Raw genomic sequence first — 20,141 nt, 5'->3', positions numbered from 1 at the left:
ACTTCGTTGAAGCGTTGCGCCACAGGGTTCTCCCCTGTAGGGACTCGACACGGGCATATGGGGTACATATATCCAGGATTTTCCCCATATCGGTTCAAACTGGGAAATATCGGGCCCATATTGCCCAATTGGAGCCGATATGGGGAAAATCCTGGTAAAATGGGTACAATATTGGACCCGTATCGCCAATGACCAGCCAGTATGAGTATATATATGCAGCATTCTGTGCTGCTTGGGGAACGCCACGGCCGCCACCTTCAGAAACCAACAGCCTCAATCAGGGTCATCCCATACAGGGATAAGGGGTTTCCATGCGCTGATATCAAGGAAGAAGTCTTCCCTCCCCGATAAGGCCACGGACGGCTGACTAAAGCACTTCTACGCCTCTACAATTTTCGTTGTGCTGCGTGGTACCACATCAACAACCGTATCTTGAAAAGTCGGACTGTACCCACATCTATTTCAGTGCAGGACCAGATGCCCCGAGGGTGTGCCACCCAAAGATGACGCATGTTTTTGAAGCCTAATATTGGCACACCGACCCGTCTGGCCTATATAAAGTAGACCACACGATTATAGTTCCCTGCAACTAGAATCATGTACATCAGCTCTCAACCACCAAATAAATTGCACTTAATTTTCCGGCTGTATGTTATTTGCCGTTCGCACGAGGAGGAACTCGTGGAGAGAAGAGACTGATGAGGTCAGGCGACAATCAAGCACATATCCATACAATACCTTTTATTATGATTGTGTGCATACACTGAAAATACAGACAAAGAAAATACCGAACAGCTAGCTGTGTACCACAGTACGTATATGAATATATGTCCTAGAAAAAAGAAAAAGAAGAAAAAGCAGGCACCAGGTGCATACAGAATGCGTGTACACCACAGACTGACGCTACGCTGTTATTTTGTTCACCTTTCGTGTAGGGCCACGCTGTCATCCGCGACAGAAACGTGCTCTTCCTTGTGTGTTACGAAACGAATTTAATGACAATGGATAGTCATGTTTAGTTTCTAATTATTTTGTACAACAAAGAGAGGATGGTTGAGAGCATCTAAATTTTAATGAGAAAATACTTTCACGCAGAGGCTGCAAGACTAACATCAAGTTACAAAAAAAGAATATATAACACATGTTGTGTGTGCTATGCTCCTACACTCTAAACATGTCTGTTATTTTACGGAAAAAGTAAATGAAAACATTACTCAGACGCCGTCCGTACGGTAAGAGAAAGATAGGGAAAAATAATAAAAAAAAGAAAAATAAGAGAAAATTGAGGTCTGTTTACGGTCAGCCTAATGCAGAAAAAAATAAAGAATAAAGTACTGTCAACTTTGTATGTATAGATAGGTAGAAATCCAGCGAACCGGTAGAGAAGTATGAAGGGAGTTGCCTCCAGAGCCAGCAAACGACTGCCGTCTTTCCTACCCACGCGGGCATCCTTTCTAGCCTGAAAAGGCGAACCAGCAGAACCTTATGATTCACATACACCAGCGCCCCACAAACTGAAAAGAAACACGAATTCAGGTTGTATAACATGATTCTTCATTCACTATTGCACACTATCAATTATTTTGAAAAGTAATTTGTCCGCTCATAATACTGCTGAGGTAATTCCTTGACGTCTGATATTGCTTAATGCTTCAGGCTCGATGCTGCAACTTTCACTAAACTGTAGGCTTGTCAACGTTGAAAAGTCCATGTGTTTTTGACTCCTTATTCATTTCGCAAAATAGGGCGAAGCAATTGCCAAGGCTGTGAAGCCTAGTTCTCACGTACGACAACGGCACACGGCAATGGCGAACGGCACGGCAAATTGTGTCGTTCCGACGCCGTAATGGCGCCGTTCTGGCCGCCGTCTCACGGCAAAAGGAAGTTGGGCCATGCTCAACTTCTGCCGTGCCGTGGTCCCGCCCACATCACATCCAACGAATGAACGGCCCGCACCAATGAAGATGGCGGCTTCTCAGCTTGATGCCGAGAAATTAATTGAACTTGTGAGAAGGTTTCCTTATTTGTATGATTTGTCGCATCCTGATTTTAAGGATACACAGAGAACACGTGCAAGGAGAACACGTGGAAATCCATCTTTGCTCGCCGCGGCTCGTGATGTTCGACATCACGTGAACACGACAGCACGGCGAGGTGGAGAGTCGGCGACACACACGGCGGCAGCAACGGCACGTCACCGTTGCTGTTGCCGTGCGCCGTTGTCGTATGTGAGAACTAGGCTTGAGCCTCAACCTTCCAGGCATACGACGAGCTTCTCTACATGTATGGTCACCTTTATACCAAATGCAACAATAGATATACGGTTTCCCACTCCCCCCCAAAAATGAACAGAATATACTTGAGACATCCTAAGCAACAATGAAGAAAATTACTATTCTCGGCTAGCTATGATAACCAGTAAAAATGAATATCTTACGCCTGCATCAATACAATCTGACGGTTTCAATGGCGGTCACAAGCAGATGCATGAAAGCCTACGGAAATTACACACAAATGTTAACTGCTACCAAAACAAATCCCAAAACAAATCTAAACCGGAACGCAACCTAAATACACCGTACCCATCAAAAACCACAGAGCTAGCCGTTCTGCAGCCAGTTTACTCATTTATTTTGCGTTTTCGATTATTTTGTGCAGTAAAAAGTTGACTGTTACAAAAAGTACTTTTCCATTAGAAAGCGTGATCCCCTTAAGAACAGACTAGTGAGGTTTATTGGCGCAACAATGGAGTACACTATCTGCGTGTCTCAAGGAGGGAAGAATCTGTCACGCATCGCCTCCGCCTCAACGTCAGCCGCAGTCCTTCACTGCTGTTCAAAGTGGATCAGCAAGCCACACCCTTATGTTCTATCTGGAACGTTGAGGCAGATATTCGTCACCTTCTTCTCGAATGCCGCCGTTCCAAGTCCTTTCGCGACAAGTTCAAGTCTCGCCTGACCAGCCTCGGATACTCCATCTCTCTCTCGACACTAATTGGCACGCGGAGAAGTGGTGTAACCGCTGTGCTTCTTGACTACCTTCCTGATACCGATAGCTGATAGCTTCGGAAAGGCAATGTCGATACCCTCTTAAACCACTGAAGCTTGTAAGCCGGCATGATCTTGCACAGCTGCTGCAACGCTTTAGTCTCTAGATCGCCGATCCGTGGAAGGTCCGTCGCAAAAATCAAATGAAACCTAATCGAATCCGACCCGTGTTTTTTCTGGAGACACCATGTGTGAGCTTTTCTGACATACATATATGATATGTCTGTGGTATATCTGATCTCTCTGATATATCTCGCTCGCGAATAATGTCTTGAAGCGTTCCGTGAAATGGAGCTAAGGCTAATTACGATAGTTTTCGCACAGCTAGTGCTACTGGTGCAACGGTCGTGGTTGCATTGCCAGAATGTCATCTGGCGGACCATAGACATACGTGTATTAATGCGAATTAGGTGTCGCTACTTTGACCGTCGAAAGAGAATGCACAAGGGAAAAAAATATGCTATTCCACGGTACTGCGGCAGTAAGAACTCACCAACTAAAGAGCGTCTCCCACTAAGCTTCGATGAACTCGAGAAGTTCGCATGTTTAACGTTTTGTTGTTGCTTATTTCGTTTCCAGAGGCCTGGTGTTGGCCTGTGTATTACTTCTTCTTGCAATGGTTATCCTCGTCATCGCCGCAAGAACCTGGATGCTCTTCAAGCAAGGTAGGAACACTGGAAATAGTATCTTCCTCAACCAGTATGTGCATGTTAAATGTGAAATAATATAACCTCCTGACCTCCCTGTAGCGTATTTATGCCAAAGCCAAATTTCAGACAGCAAGATATATTGGTGTATCCGACTGCCGAGTCAGTATCATTATTTAGCTAACCACCCTTTTTCTGTTTCCGCTTTTGTGCTGAAAAGTGCAGCCTTACTGGCTTGTGCTCCATGTATCACAGTCATAACCACAAGGCGGCTGTGCGTAAGTGCAGAGAATGCACAGCAGAGATCCGATCAAGAGTGATCCGTTTAGAATCATGCAGGTGATACACTATTTGTCTCTCATGTGTCTGCTGAAACTGATCTGCTGAAAGCGTTTCTCTACTAATTGCTCCCCATTTCTACGACTGTCGTTCTGCCGTGTTGATAGGCATGTTAGCCGCAAATAAGATTTCCCGAACAACATTTCGTCCCTCGTGGCAAATTTTGTGACGGATCAGACTGTTGTCTGTTTCGAACTCAAAATTAGCGGCAACGTTTATTCTGCAACAGTTCCGATTCGTTTGCTCCAAGTCCTGATTTTTGTAAGAGTTGCTCGTCTTTACAGATTCAGGAGACATCCATCATCGAGTCCCATCGACGACGCCAAATGTCATACATGGCACATCCAATACAACGCGTAAGTATTAACATCGATTGAAAAATTTGCTGAGTTAAAGATCACAGACAATACTAACATCCGAAATTCAATCCCAAATGAACCTCAGAGGATACGACGACGCCAAAACTATCACGCAGCACAACCACCACAACAAGTAAGTATGAACATCAATTGAAACATTTGCGTATGTAGGGATAAGAGAAAATATTGACATCCGAATTTTAAGACAATGAAAAAAATGGCTAAGAAGCAACAAGGTCATGAACATTATGTGAAACCCCGACACCATATAGGGAAGACGAAGGGAGACTTGGTGTTGTGCCTGTCCCTTGGTGGTCCGTAGTCTCGAGTATTTACATTATGCAAATTTTAAGATTGAATTTTAAGCATGTAAAGAGAATACCATCACTCATAACGCCAAAGTAACATGGAAAAATCAATTACCCTAAATATCCACGTTGTCAGTCAGACACTCCAGAGAAACGCATTTGATGGCTTTGGTTTGCATCACCGGAAGACGCGACACGGCGTGGCAGCTGACGTCATGGAGATTTCGGCTCCCGATGAACACTGAGATCGCCATTGTCATGTTTAGTGAATTTGCAATCTCCTTTGTTCCACTGTTCATCGAAAAAGCCTGAAGCCTTGCTCCTTGCTTGAAGCCTTGCTTGAAGGCTTCCAGCCACTTTGAAAAAAAAAATGCCCACGCAGATGAGTAGCTACTTCCTGTTGGACTCTGCATAGTCTATATGCACTCTTTGCCATGCTGTTTCCGGCTCCTCCCATCGAAGTTCCTGACACAAGGGCGCCGTTTCCCAGTGTAGTAAGCACTCCGTGCAGCTATTGACCATCTCATCTATATCAATGCCTGGCCACCACACCAGACTTCTAGCGAGTGCGTTCATTCGTGATATTCCGAAGTGCCCTCGGTGCAGTTCCATGAGGACCCTGCTGCTACGGATCGGTGGAATTAACACTCTGTGTGCTCGAAGGATGCAGTCCTGTTGCAGCGTGGACTCTTCACCACCCCAGTTCCACTTCTTGGCTTTGTTGACGCCCGTTTTGAGTTCACGGCTTAGTTCTTGCAGTTCTCGGTCCTTCTTGTGCTCAGGCAATTTCATTGTAGGTCACAGGTAGGCTGTAAACGTACTGCAGTTCAAACAGTTCAGTATCACCCAGTTGTGGAAATCCTTCACTGGAGCGGGGAAGTCGCGACAGGGCATTTGCGCTGCCATGCAGTTTTGTATTGTGGTACTTGATGTGTTACTGAAACCCTTGCGGGTACAGAGCATAATGTTGCATTCTAGCAACCGCTAGTATAGGGATGTTCTTGTCTCGTGCAAATATTGAGATCAAAGGCTTTTGATCTGCACTTGGAGGAAGCTCCTTGCTTACACCGAATATAATGCTTATAGCCTCTTTGTCTATCTGAGAGTACCCTTGTTCAGTCTGACAGTGTCCTTTGTGACACTGTCTCTGGGTACATAAGAAGGAACATTGGTCTGTGCTGTGCACCAGGCAGGTGGCAACTGGCAGACACGTTTATTGCGGCGGCGTCACCTTGATGGCGTCCACAGAGGGTGCAACAGGGCTCCCCCATCTAGAGTGTCGTCCGGCTGGAGACGGTCAGAAGAAAGGGACCATGTCACAGTCTTTCGAGGTGTGTAGGCCTCGGGCTTCAGTGTGGCTGAAGGAATGGGAAGTTCAGAGTACGTGTTCGAGGGAATGACGGTGCAGACGTACGCTGCCTTCGCGTGATTCAGGGCTACCTTGTCGGGTTCGCAACTAAGGCAGCCGATAGTAGTAATAACTGGACACAGACTGCAGCCAACGCATAACTTCGTCTAAACACGATTTAATTAGTAATTAGAGCTAATTGGGACCCCCAGATTCATCGGCACCCTCCAGGGAGTCATTACACTAATTGTGGAGCATGTATCTCGTGTCCAGACCAAGCTGTAAGTTGGCGGCAACCTCCGTCCATAAAAAAGAAGAAAGAAGAGATAGAAATAGAGTGGAGAGGAACAAGTTATTCAAAAATCAACGACGCCGTGGCGAAGAAAACTGCTCCGAAGCGCCCGCCATGTTGGTAGTTGGCAACGGGCAGTTGCAGAGATCGACGACATGTGGCCACTTAGTTGCAAGGCATCACACCAGATGGCGCCACCATCACCGCTCTATGCGAGAAAGACAGAAAACAAGAAGATACTAGCGACAGGTAAAAATGGCAACACTGTTAAACAAGTCTAGGCATGCGAGAGAAAAGGTCTAACCGCTACTGCTAAACAGCACGGGGAAAACTACACATCGGGGAAAAGGCTTAGGGGCGATCGGTTAGGCCTAACCACAGCGTCACAACACTATGCAGCTAACACAAGGCGGGAACCACTGGGCACACATCACTAAACATGCGCCAACGCGAACAAAAGGCTGGCTCACTGCTAAACAAGTGTAAACATGCGTGTACGGCAAACATGTGAGAAAAGGCTTAACTCGAGCGCGGTCAAACAACACAGAAACATCGGCAAATCACTCGTTGGTCATCGCTAAACAAATCTAAACACGGGGCACGGCAAAGATGCGAGAAAAAGAGCGCGGCAAAACATCACGCAAACATCGGCAAATCACTCACCTTTTCCCCCATGGCGACGGTGCAACTGCTCCATCAGAGAGCCAGGCAGAAACTGAGCGGGCGCGGGGACTCGAAGCAATTGACCGCACGCCTGCTCTCCACGACAGCCAGCGAGCAACTGACTGGGACGCCGCGCCGCAGCAGCTACCCACGGGCGCGCTCCTAGCACCCTCTGCGCCACCCACCGCAGGTGGTTTCGGTTTCACTCTATGCTCCTCCCGCTGCGCGCGCGCGCTCCTAGCGACGATGGGTGGCTTCTTCGTTTCGGTTTCGCTCTCATTTCTTTGCGCGCGTTTATCTGTATCAAGGCAGCGCACACCGCGCTCGCGTCATCAATACGTGAAGATGTTCAGCTATCACTCATTTCAAAATTGTTCCCGCACCCATGCTTCTTCGGAAGAAGTGGAGAAGGTATGTTTCAAAAGCGAAAGTCCCCAGAATGAGCTGGTCATCACTGCTTTTCGCTACGTGATAGACAGGGTAGGCTTTGGCAATATAGTAGAGATCTCGCCGGGGCCGCTGCAGGAGATGGTGCGTCGGATCTACGCCCGTTACAAGAACGTCTGTATAACGGTTCCAGACGGACCCCTGGGACTGATGAGCGAATTTGTGAGCTTGGCCAATGCAGAATTCAACTACATCGCTGCAGACACCGTCGACCTTCTCGCTCGTGCCATTCCTCATATTAAGTACGCCCTGCGGAAACAGCGACATTTGCAAGCAGTCTACATCGTGAACTTTGTCACCGACTTATTGAAATACCACTTGGTTATCGACATGCAATGCATTAAACAGTCCGAATAACTTTGACGAGACCCTTTCACTGAAACATCTTTATTGAATACGTACAAAAGAGTTCGTCGATAGATGCCTGCACTTTGTTCCACGGTCACTCGATTCACGAGGACGCTCATGGTCTCTCTTGTCCGATGCTGTACAAGGTGGGGACGTAGTGCTATACAGGCAGGTAGTTGGGCTATCGCGGTGGTTGCTGGACGGCTGTTCCTGTGCTGCATGATATGCGGCGACAGTGGCTATCGCTTCCTGAACAACAATACCATACATAGAATACACTCCCTCAGAGCAGAGCTGGACTACTTACATTTTGCTCCACAAAATGGCCCGCATCGCGGATGGATGCCCCTTGTGGGCTTTCGATCCACTGTCGTAGAACCAGAGCGCCTCATCCACCTCCTCCTCGCATTGCGCTGGTGTTGCGCTTGAATTTGTTTTTAGGTCAGTTGGTCAATTGGTCTACAAACGAGCAAAAAAGTACACCTTTGAACCGCAAACGTGGCCGTGTGAGAACCTCGCAGTTGAAGAACGTTGCCGATTTGTGTGGAAAGCCATCAGTTGGCCAAGCAGAACCATGACAGAACTTCAGGAACGTTCAAAGGAGCATAACCATTGCAACTGATGTAATCGTCGCCAACAAAGTACTGCAACACATAGAAGGTGTGATCCTGCTGCCGGTCCATACACATATTGAGCCCGGAAGAAAATATACAAAAAAGGAACAAGAAGGAACAGTGGGCGGGCCACCTACACACAGCAGAAGTCTTGGCAGTCTGTCCCAATTTCCAAACGAACCCGTGATTCCACATAGAACCCCCCGGAGTGTAAGAACCCAACACAGCATTCTAGCTGTTTGCCGCAGTGACTGGAAGCAGACGTATTCCAATAATTGCGGTAAATGGCTTGTGGTTCGAATAGAGAACGAACTATTTGGCAGAGCTGTGATGGTGCAACTTCTTTATGCTTAAAAATCATGCAAAGAGGTTCCTTCTGCTTGTGGGCTTAATATCATTCGGCGCATGTGGCATCATTCGGCTCATAACTCGCATCATTCGGCATGCGAGTTTTAGTATGCCGTTGATAAGGTTATCGTGCCTATCGGAATCAATTGCACTGGTGCGTGACTCAGAAACACATCCGCTGATTGGTTCTGGTTGATACGATTCGACGCAAGTCACATTACCAACGTTACCAACGACCTGCTAAACCGCTCTGTTGTCTGCCAAACGTGGACGAATGACTTGCCACTAATGAATCCTTGCCACTAATCTTGTAGTAGATCACCGCACCAATGCCTAAGTGCATCCTCCGCCAAGTAGACGGTCTTGGTGGGGTCGAAGTGTGTCCAAGGATCGGTAGGCCAGACATATCGTCTATTATCCTGAAGGACTTTAGCGCATGCAAGTGAAAGGCAATCTCATAATTCCAGAGATTCGGAAATGTCTTCACAGTACTCTTCACTATCCGCAGTACCGAACAAAATAAAGCTCGGTCACGGTTTCCGGCGCTCGCATATTAGCAAATGCCAAGACATATGCGGTGATAGCTGAAACTTCTTTGCCTGTGCGACTTGTCCTAGATGTTTGACCTCTACTGACGCTTTTGAAGTCGTTGAAGAGCGTTTCAGGTTGCAGAGTTGATGAACTAGCTGCTACTTCCATCAAACCCTCACATTTCAACGGCATCGAATGATTAGGAAGTGTCTTTGTTGAGAGTTGTTGAGCAGTGGGATCTAGGCTCAGCTTTCCCAGCTTAAGTCATATATCCCTCCATTATATTACACAGTAATAGTGTGTCGACCATTAGTCGAACCTCTGTCACGGTGACGTTTATGCCAATACTTGATCCTCATCTCGAAAAGTCATCACAGTGTTCGCAAGGGATGGACCAATAGAATCTCCGAATCCTCGAATCCCATTGCCCAAAACGGCGAATAAGAGCATTTCGATCCACCAAGCCCATTTATTTGTATATTTTTAAAGGTTGCGCCTCCGGTGTCCACAGAAAACCAAATAGATCTGTGTGGTGTGTGGTTGCATTGTTCTGGACTGAAGGAGTTCAGGAAGGAACTCTCCCATTACACGCTTAAAGGCAATATGGTTTCGGTTTTGATCGTTTGTTACTTTTATTGAAACAATGCATACTCGGGAGTTTCTCCTGCAGTCGATGAAACAACGTCATAGTTTACATTTACGAAGTCGATTCTAGAATCGTAGGCGTGGTGGAGTCGCAGAACCGTCTTTGGATTTGGATTGGTAAAATTGTGGATTCGTCCTACTTCTAGTCCTTACCTGTCGACGGCCATATAACGCATGAGAAGTTCCCTTCTGCACACGCGTTGGCTATGTACCATTTAGAAACCAACTGTACAGCTTTCCTTTGTGAAACTACAGGAACACTCGACAATGGAACATTTCTTGTGTTCCCGAATATCGGCACTTGGCACTTTACTTACATGTGTTGATGTGGGTGTTGTTCGCGTTGACGAGGCTCTCGTTCTGCCTGGAGAAAGGCTTCGGCGATACGTAAGGCATTATTGATACCAACGACACTTGTTGAGCAAAGCGAGCTTTGAGTCGCTGATCCTGTAAAGTGGTAATGAAAGCCGTGAAAAGCACGGAACGTGCAAGAGTCTTATTTTTGTATTCGCATAATGTTACGCCGGACCGCTGCATGCAAAGACAATGGCGTTTCATCTTCAAAGTTTTACACGTTTTTTTAATGCCCGGTTACGTCTGTTGGAAATATTCGATGGGACTTCTCTCATCACTTGCGGACGGATCAACGAGACTCGAACCGTGACACTCTGTGCTCCCTAGAATCGCTACGAATTGTCCAATCGACAACTGGCGTGTTTCCAAAAATGAAGGAGGCACACGTGAAGGCATCTCTTCCGGCTAAAGGCCAAAAGTCCGTTGCACAAAGAGCCTCGAAGTCCCAGCAGATGCTTGCACAGACTGAGTAGCACACGAACGTCTGCAGTAGCAGATGAAGCAAGGAACTTTGACTGATAGTATTCATTAAAATGAAGTTATTCGCAGTGCGGTTCCAAACTCGAAAACCTCAGTCGTACTGACTCGTGTCAGATGTAGATGTTCAGCATTGCCCCGCTTTTAGTCTTTGTCATCTAACTCATCATGTAAATCTGTTATCCTGGATCATCTGATTGCTCATAATTGTAGATAGCTTTTAACTGCCGCACTCACTTGTTATCGTCATCCTCCCCTCTCTCTCTCTTATCCTCATCTCTCACACACTCACCATAGTTATAGCACTCTTTTCCCTTTACCGCTTTCGTGCCACTACACCCATACTGTCTCTCTCTTTGACGTGCGCGGGTTGGGAACGCGCACCATTCAGTATCGCCGGCTAGCACAACTCCACCCGTTATGCGCCTTTAGACGCAAAACATGCCGATCACTTGGTAAGACGATGGCAAAAAGTAAATGAACTGAAAAATTACTATTTGGCAATAGAAATTGATATCGATTAGCTGTAGTCCGTTCCATCAAATTAACGCATCAATGTAACTCATACCAAATTTTATTTTAACTCATAATTCACTTCCGGTCATAAAAATCCTAATATCTGCATAAGAACGAATCCTGCACCAATGGCGGGAGAGTACAAATGTTGTGCTGCTGTACAACTGTTTATGCACGTTGGCCCCACACAGTTTCCATTGAATCCATTTCACGAGGCGCACTTAACCTTCAACATGGCAAACAAATAGGAGCTAGAGTAACACGTAAATATGAGCAGAGTGCCACTGATGCTTTCATATTCAATTACAGCTACGAGGCGTCCCCTGACCGACGAAGAACTCACTGAACTGGCTGAAACGCGTCCGATCACAGTCCTCTTCGTCGGTGACCACAGCTACAGTACGATATCGAAGGAACAATTCCTGATATATGCACAAAGCCAGCTTAATATGGTAAGTGTGAAATAGATGTACGTACTGCGTATGGTGGGAATGTGTAGAGAGAGGGTATGTTTCTCACATTGTGGGAGAGGTTGTCTTCATGATAGAGCTTGCTGTGAAAGCTATAGAACTCTGTACTTTTTTTAAGCAAATGGATACGAAATACTTGATTGAGTCCACTTCCTGAGGTTCACCGGACCCCAAACTCAACAAAATGAACTTGTCCCGAATTCATCAACTAGGATGCATTCTACTTGCTGAGTGATTGTCCTGCTTGTCCTACCGTTTCAGGAAAACAACTTGATTTGATCATGATGATGATGGTGATTACCCAGCCAAATACGCGCCCTCCACTATGCAAAAAAAACACCAGAGTACCTAAAGTCAGGTGTAGCAGGTATGCGTCTGCTCTACCGGGTGTTTAACGAAAGGACCTCGGCTGAATAATTCGTAAACAGGTGGTACCAAAGCGGACCTTTCTTTTTGGTTAAGACATCTGCCGTGAACTGAGTTGTGAGCGGCTCATTTGCATACTCTCACGAATAAAATACACATCCCATTTTTCAATTTTATTTCACACACCTACGGTATATCTGTTTTATGTATGGGACCTTCAGCGAGAAAAATTCGTAAAAAAAAAAAACTCGTCGACGCATAGGACTTTTTCGAGCAATTAATCGGTTTCGGTTTACATATTTCTTGCGCGGAGTAGTGCACCAATGTGCTCTTTCAATCAGCTATCCGGCTGTCTATGTCGTGTTCATCCGATTAGTACATAACACGGGGCGACGGAAGATTAGGAACAGCAGCAAGATACGCATCGCTATGCTTGGCATTCTATATGAACGTGACACGTTTGTTTTTTGTTTCTTTGAATATGTTTCGCTGAAGGTGCCGATACGGGAAACAGTTGTCTTGAATGCGTGCAAAGTAAACTTTAAAAATTAGGATGATTGACTACTTAGTGAGCGTGTCCATATGATCCGCTCACGACTCAGTTGATGACCCATGTCCCAAGCATGTTTACGAAAAAGAAATTTCTTCGATGGCCCCACCTCTTTACGAACTATCCAGCCTGGAGACCTTCGTGAAACAACCGGTATATGCCGCACTGCAAGAATGCCGTCTACTCTACACCCTTTCTCCTGTAGGACGATATATGTGCAACTGACTTCCCGCTGTCTTAATGACCGGCTTCCTGACCATAAACGAAGCGAGAAATGCAGAAACTCCGATGTCTACCTTCATCATCTAAGTTTCCGGTCATGTAGACTAACACGAGTACTGTTTGCCATGAGACCATCGACAAACAAACAAAACCTCTTGCATTTAATAAGTTCTTTGCTTCTGTATTTACGCGTGAGGACGCGTCTTCTGTGCCGTCTCTCCCTACTCTTACTCATGAAATGATGCCACCCGTCGTGATTAATGCTGATGGAATAGTGAATATCATTGACAGATTAAAGCCCCCTTGCCGCAGGTATTGACGACATTAACGCAAAAGTACTCAACAGCATTAAAAACCCCTGCAGTAGCTTCCTGTCCCTCATTTTCTCCCAATCATTACTAACTGGACCCGTGCCCAGCGACTGCAAGGTAGGCAAGCTCGCCCCGATCTTTAAATCTGGCGAACGTAACCAGCTGACGAACTATCGTCCCATTCGCCTTACTAATGTCTGTTCAAAAATAATGAAACACGTCCTATTTTCAAACCTAATATCATTCTTGGAAACTAATAACCTTCTCTCACCATTCCAACACGGATTCCGCAAAAATTTCTCGTGTGAGACACAATTATCTAGCTTTTCTAATAATCTACTTTCCAACATGGATCATAACTGCCTAACTGACGCCATTTTTATAGACTTTTTCAAGGCCTTTGATCGTGTGCCTCATGAACGATTACTTTACACGTTAGCCCGCCTACGTATAAACCCGCCCGTCGTTGCTTGGATTCGCGATTTCCATGACAGACATGAATACACATCTGTCAATAATTGCTCTTCCCCTGGGTCACGCGTTATCTCAGGCGTCCCACGGAACTGTCTTGGGCCCACTCCTCTTTTTGATCTTCATTAACGATCTACCTGATGGTCTGTCTATTTGCCGACGACTGTGTCATTTACAGAAAAATATCTTCTCCTCCGATCAATCACTGCTTCAGGACGACCTTCGCCGCTTTCAGAACTGGTGTTCCGGATGGCAAATGAAACTAAACAGCTCGAAGTGCAAGGTCGTTCATTTTACGAGAAAACGTTCCTAGCTTTGCTTATTACATTAACGACCTCCCCATTGAGTCCGTAACCTCCTTAACTTATCTTGGAATCACCTTCATCTCTGATATGTCCTGGAAGGAACACATAACCAAGCTCACCGCCAACGCTAACAGAACCCTCGGCGATCTCAGGCGCAATCTTAAACATGCTCCCATCACAGTAAAGAAAGTGGCTTACGAATCACTCATCCGCAGTAAGTTAGAATATGCCTCATCCATCTGCTTCATATGCTCTAATTATTCTCGTCATTCCAGCATAACAGAAATGAAATCTAGTCTTTAGTTACTTCTACTTAACATCCGTCGCAAGGTCGCACGTCTCACACTACTACACAGAATTTACCATCACCTTCCATTCCTTAAGGACATCCTCATAACACCGCTTGACTACGTGTCATCTCGCATTGATCATCCATACAAAATAAGACGTCCTCAATGCAGAACATTAGCTTACTCTAACTCATTTCTGTCTCTCGCAATAAGCGAATGGAATGGTCTACCCGAATCACTATTAAACATATCAGGACAGTGCTTCATTTGGCTCACAGTTGTCATCATATCCCCTTTGCTAATGTGTTTTTACTACGATGTTCACTTTTGTATTCATATTTTTTTGCATTAATGGCTTATTATGTACGGTGTACTTTTTGTGGCTCTCATTTATTTTGAATTATTATTTTTCTTTTTTCATGTAAATTCAGGTTTGCATCATGTTTGTAAATGTTCATATTTGTCAATTTATCCACTCCCTTATGTAAAGCCCGCATGGGCATTTAAGGTGAAATAAATGAAATGAAATGAAAAAAAAATTCCGCATAGCATTGGCGATTGTGTCGACGGCAGGTTGTGTCAGGCAGGTTGTGTCAGTCTCTCTGTGGTCCTCGCCCCGGGTGCTTCGCGACTTCGTTTGTCTTTTTATTCTGTCCTAATTGAATGTTTCGCAGATTTCCCTCTCTGCACTAGATTATTCTTTCTACTTCAACATTCGGGGAATAACTGTACCATAAGGGAAGCGAAAAACAAAACCGTAAAACAACCTTGTCTGCCACGGAGTTTTCTTCCGTGTTTTGTTCATTTCTAACAGCTCAATGAATCACCATATCCGGCGACATATTCTCTTCTGAAGAGCTGTCTATGCGACTTCCTCTCCCCGCTCCATATCTCTTGACCTTATATATTTGCAGGGGTGTGATTTCTGAGCCGATTGCGCATTTTTGCGCCCGGGCGATGTCCTGCTACATTCTGTTAAAAAAAGTCAAAATATTTAATTTCCTGCGCCGCTGTGCACCAATTATCCCCCCCCCCCATATTGAACAGCAACAATACTAAAACAGAAGTGCGTGCTTGCACTTGCGATAGCCTAGCTCACGCGTCCACCTAACAATAGTGGCTTTGTCGACTATCGAGACAGTTCAAGCCATACTACGCTATTTATCTAATCCAATCCGAGTCCACATGGTTCCGGTTGTGCTTCTGGTGATACACGGTCTGCGGGCGCGCTCAAACACGTATTGCGGTACCTACATGGCTTTGGTATTGTCGAAAGTAACAGGTAACACAGCCCTCGAAGCTGATATTACAGTCGTACCCACTGGAGAGAGACTCCTTCATTAACACATGCCGTTGATCTTCACCCGCCATCCTCTCGGTTCTCTGAGAAATATTTCTACTTCTAACGAATCGTGTACGTAATACGTTTCTAACAAACGCTAGAGAGTCGTTGAGAACGCTGAAGGTCATACAACAATCCGGCTCACAGGTGCAGCGGCACAGTGAACTACGCAATGGCCAGACTGGGCCGACCGAACCCCAAGCGCATGCTCTCTTAATCTGTCATTCACCCACCTCGCAGCGGGCCAATATAGCATCATCCACACTACAGTTGTATCTAATACACTACTCCTGTTCTGCACTAAACAAAATCCCCTGCATGCTTCTTCCCGCAACACGGGCGTTAAAAACTCGACACCGTCTATGAAGCCTGCACCACTGACGCATCCTGCTCCTGACTAATCTTCTTAGGTTGATGGGATAACGCATGCACTACGGTAACCCTACCATCTCCTCTCCCAGGCTCACGCTACGCTCTCCTCCCTTCCCTTAACAGATTGTAGTAAGCTCTCGCTCACACAATTCAAAAATTCATGAGTGTCAGCCGAACGAGACATGTCCTTCTGTCGAATAAAATAAAAAGGAATAAGGTGCAAAAAGTGCTGCAAAGTTTTACAGGACGGGCAGCAAGGAGTCACACAGAAACAAGCGCCAAGTGATGTTTTCAGTGTTATTCTCTTCCGAAGCGAAAACAGATCCTATTAATTGCTTAGAACTCGACCAACCGTAAATTCGAGTGCCTGCTCGCCTGCGACACAAAACCAAGGGTGAGCTGTACATGTTTCTTTCGATTACGAAAATAAAAAAGAAATACTCAAGCGAGGAATTGATCGAAGTATTAGCTCTGGATCACTATGTCTATGTTTCTTGCAGTGCAACATAACCGCGCGTTGCTGTCCTTTCCACGAGAAATACTCCATGTATCCTCAGTCATCCTTTTTGAAGCCAGAGGGTTGTACGTTGGAATACTCTTTATTTAAGAGAAATGTCTACCATGTCTCAGGATCGGCCGGAAAAAGCAAAACAGAACAAATGTGTTAGGGAGTCTGAGCATGTAAATTAAACGAAGTATCATTACTCGCCCCGCTATCCACCTATAGGGGCGGGCACAGGACGAATCTGAATTACTCTTCAAGAACAGTCCACGAGCGTTATCCATAGGACGTTCTGGGGATACAGCTCGATACATGATGACACTGTGAGGACGTCATGAGGACCGTGTGTGTTCTCGGGCATAGCATCAGCTGTAGGAAGCGGAAAATGGTGATTTAGGGCATCTGGGATAAACCACAGGATAAAAATGACCACTTACTTGGTTTCCCGGTTGAAGGTGAACAGTTGCCGTATTATGCAACCTTGAAATGCATTCATTGATTTATTAGTTGCCTAACAACAACTACATGAATGACAATGGGATGAGGAGGTTCGCCGCAACAAGTTTAAGAGCGATTACGGAATACATAGGGAAATGTTTAACCTTAGTAATTTAATAACAGTACAATATTGACAAGAGCAGGCACAAAGATTTACAGAGACCACATGAACAAAGAAATTAACGATGAAAGTTGAAAGTCGCGGAAAAGGTTAGCCTGCTGTTCAGCTGGCGTTTCGAAGGCATCTATCCGGCTGTCACGCACCGCTATTTTTGTTGCCTGGTAACTGCGCCTTCCTTGTACTGAATACGGGTAAATGTCGACGTGTGTACGATAGTTAGGGATCGGATCATGAGAACGATTTCCTGCAGAGTACTCAGATTTCGCGTTAACCATTTCATGGCCTCTTTAATGCCAAACCCGCAGCGTGTTATCCTCTCTAGTAAGCTCCTACATTTGACCCATATTGGCAAAGCATTACACGCAATTTCAAGGTGTCCTCGCATTTTATTTGTTTTGTTTTGTTGAAGTTCAAGGATTGCCATCGCGTTAGTCCTGGGTGCCCCGTATTTTCCATATTATGAAGTAGATGAGGTACACCTCAGTTCACCCGGAAAAATCAGGTCAACTAGTAGAGAACAATTCAAAAATGATAACGGGCATTCCAAAACGTCACTAAAAGCTTTCTCGTGGTCAACACGCGAAAGTTCAAGCTTCAAAAGGAAGCTTCATTGCTGTTTTTCAGTTATGTGCTTTACAGAAAGTCGCTGAGAGAGCCCACAGCTACCCATATTTGCAGCGGAAAATGTTGCAACGTTGCGAGATCTCTACTCACAAACTGAACACAGAGCCGGTATATGTCCATGTCCGGTACCGCCATGTACAGCTTGAGACAATAGTTGACATGCACGGCACTGGCGCATGTCTTCATCGCAGAGGTCGCCTGCATTATACCAGGAAGAGGTCGAATATTAAACTTTTTTGTTGTTCCGTGTTAGCGCCGCGAAGCAACTGTGCTATGAGCGGCGTACAGATGTGGACCGGTGAACAGGGAATAGCATAAAGAAGTTGGGGGCAGGGGAGTTACTATGCGTGCTGGGCCGACTTCAGGGGGAACTGGAAAGTCTCAGGAAAACCCCGGGAAAACCTCAGACAGAACAGTCGGCGGTAGGATTCGACCCCAACACCTCCCAGTCAAAAACGGGTGACTGACTATTCTATTCATGTATCAGTATGTGTGTCCGCCCTTGTTTCCTGTTTTGATGTCACTGCAATGTAGACATGCGGCACGGTGCTGTCCCGTGCACTCTTTTCCCCAAGCTGTACAACACTGCTTAAACCCCACCAAATGGTTGGAAAAATGATTTTCGCTCTGCGTGGAACTCGCCATTAGCCACACTATACGATGTTGTTGGAACTTATTCTTGGACGAAGTTGATTATTTTCTTTAATTTGTACCGCTATGTAATCTAAAAATCACAAGTTCGACGCGTATGACAAAAATCCAACAAGGTATGGCAAAAACAGTGCATAACATACGAATTAACGAACACTGTCTATCTCTCTTCTTATGTTCCAGATGAATGCAGCCTTTGCAGAAAATAAGATCAAGCTGAAGATGAAAGTTTACGACACCTATGTGGTACGACCTTATACTCTGCTTCCAGACATGCATTAGCATCAGTGGGCCTATTCCTAGAGAGGGAATATAGTGAGCCAAGGTGCTGGCATGAAACCAGGTTGAGGGCAAGGCAATTTCACAGCAGCAACAAATTATTGGAACATGTTTCCAAGGGATGTTGATATCGCGGTATTCCGTGTTTCGAGTTCAGTACATCATTAATGGGCATAAATAAGGCACGAACTTTGGAACGCTATATTCGTTTCCGACCTGTCTTTCGCTCCGACAGAGAACCCACCCAGTTTCAGACAGTCCTTCCCCTTTGGTATTACTTTCGCAGACACTACAGGGCCGCATTTACAAATGTTGCTGATGAGCTACATTTCGTTTCAAAGTCTCGCCTTCCGTCGACACGCTATCGGTTTTCTTGTTTTACAGCAGGGCCTTGTAGGTCATTATTGGCTCAAGCAGGACCACTGCCTCATCTGTTATGCGATTAGTGTTCATGTTGCTACATTTGACAGCATACACCGAGTGGATATAGCTTGGGTATCCTTACTACGTGAAAGTTAACACGTGTCAAAGTCATCGAAAATGAAACACAATCGGCAATTCTGTCTTTCTCAGTTCAATAAGCTCCCATGGCGCAACGCGTGCTTCATTCAGCACTCTGATTTCTTGCAATCGTCCATTCTCAAACCCATGTAGTGCAATTCTAAACATTTTTAGGTTCAAAATATAGGACGATGGCTTGTCTTTAAGCCGCGGTTAGTAAAGTTTATGCTCTGTACTCTTGCAATCAGGACTCACTGCTGGAAGCAGTTCAGAAAAACTGAAGCCGAGTTCAACTAGGTAAAGAAGACTACCTTCTGTCGAGAGTAGCTTTGTGGTTCCTCAGGAAAAAAACGAAAGCAGCGGAAGGACAGTCCCATTAAAAAATCTGAGCCTAAGTCACGGAGCGACCACACTGGCGGCACTGATGATGATAAATATTGAAAGCAACGGAATTTCATGACATAGGGACACATGCATGACTTTGTTAACCGTGTGTATTTCCAGCTGAATGAGGAACAGGCAAGAAACCACCTCGTGGAAATTCCCTGGAGACAGTTTCAGTCAATTGACTCAGAGAGAACCTCTGAGAGACTTAAGGGAAGAAATTGTTGAATACCCTGGGGTCAACGAGTCCGACATCGTCTACGTATTTACGAGGTGAGTTCGAGGGAATAACACACGACGCAAGATGCCTCTCCTAGATCGCAGACCCCTTACAAGAAAATTCAATGCAAGTCGTTCACGCGAATGCAAGAGAATGTGTTTTAGCATAAACAGTTGCCCATTGTTCAACGTGCTTACTATCTAGGTTTTCACCAAAGCTATAGTTCTGTTTATATATTCTGCTGGTGTGCTGCTATCGTTCCGATCTTCAGTGCGAAAGTCAGCTAATGGTCATCAAAATGGCTCCATCGAAACTTAACGTGTGTCGTTTTCAGAAAGCTCCTCAGCAAGGAAGGTTCTCAACAGACCTAGTTGGGGTA

The 20,141-nt window shown here is 45.5% G+C and overlaps 2 long non-coding RNA genes across 2 annotated transcripts; both read left to right on the top strand.

Moving 5' to 3' along the window:
- The first annotated feature begins 3,343 nt into the window (after nt 1–3,343).
- Nucleotides 3,344–4,498, top strand: LOC135374692 (uncharacterized). Its single transcript, XR_010417075.1, has 3 exons — nt 3,344–3,712; nt 4,318–4,389; nt 4,478–4,498. It is a non-coding gene; the product is annotated as an uncharacterized LOC135374692 (long non-coding RNA).
- A 9-nt stretch (nt 4,499–4,507) lies between these two features.
- Nucleotides 4,508–18,624, top strand: LOC135374691 (uncharacterized). The gene is made up of 3 exons (XR_010417074.1): nt 4,508–4,525; nt 11,593–11,735; nt 18,562–18,624. It is a non-coding gene; the product is annotated as an uncharacterized LOC135374691 (long non-coding RNA).
- Nucleotides 18,625–20,141: the final 1,517 nt, after the last annotated feature.

Source organism: Ornithodoros turicata, unplaced genomic scaffold (genome assembly GCF_037126465.1).
Source record: "Ornithodoros turicata isolate Travis unplaced genomic scaffold, ASM3712646v1 Chromosome99, whole genome shotgun sequence".
NCBI classification, from domain to species: domain Eukaryota; kingdom Metazoa; phylum Arthropoda; class Arachnida; order Ixodida; family Argasidae; genus Ornithodoros; species Ornithodoros turicata.
This window is presented reverse-complemented; position numbering and strand designations above follow the sequence as displayed.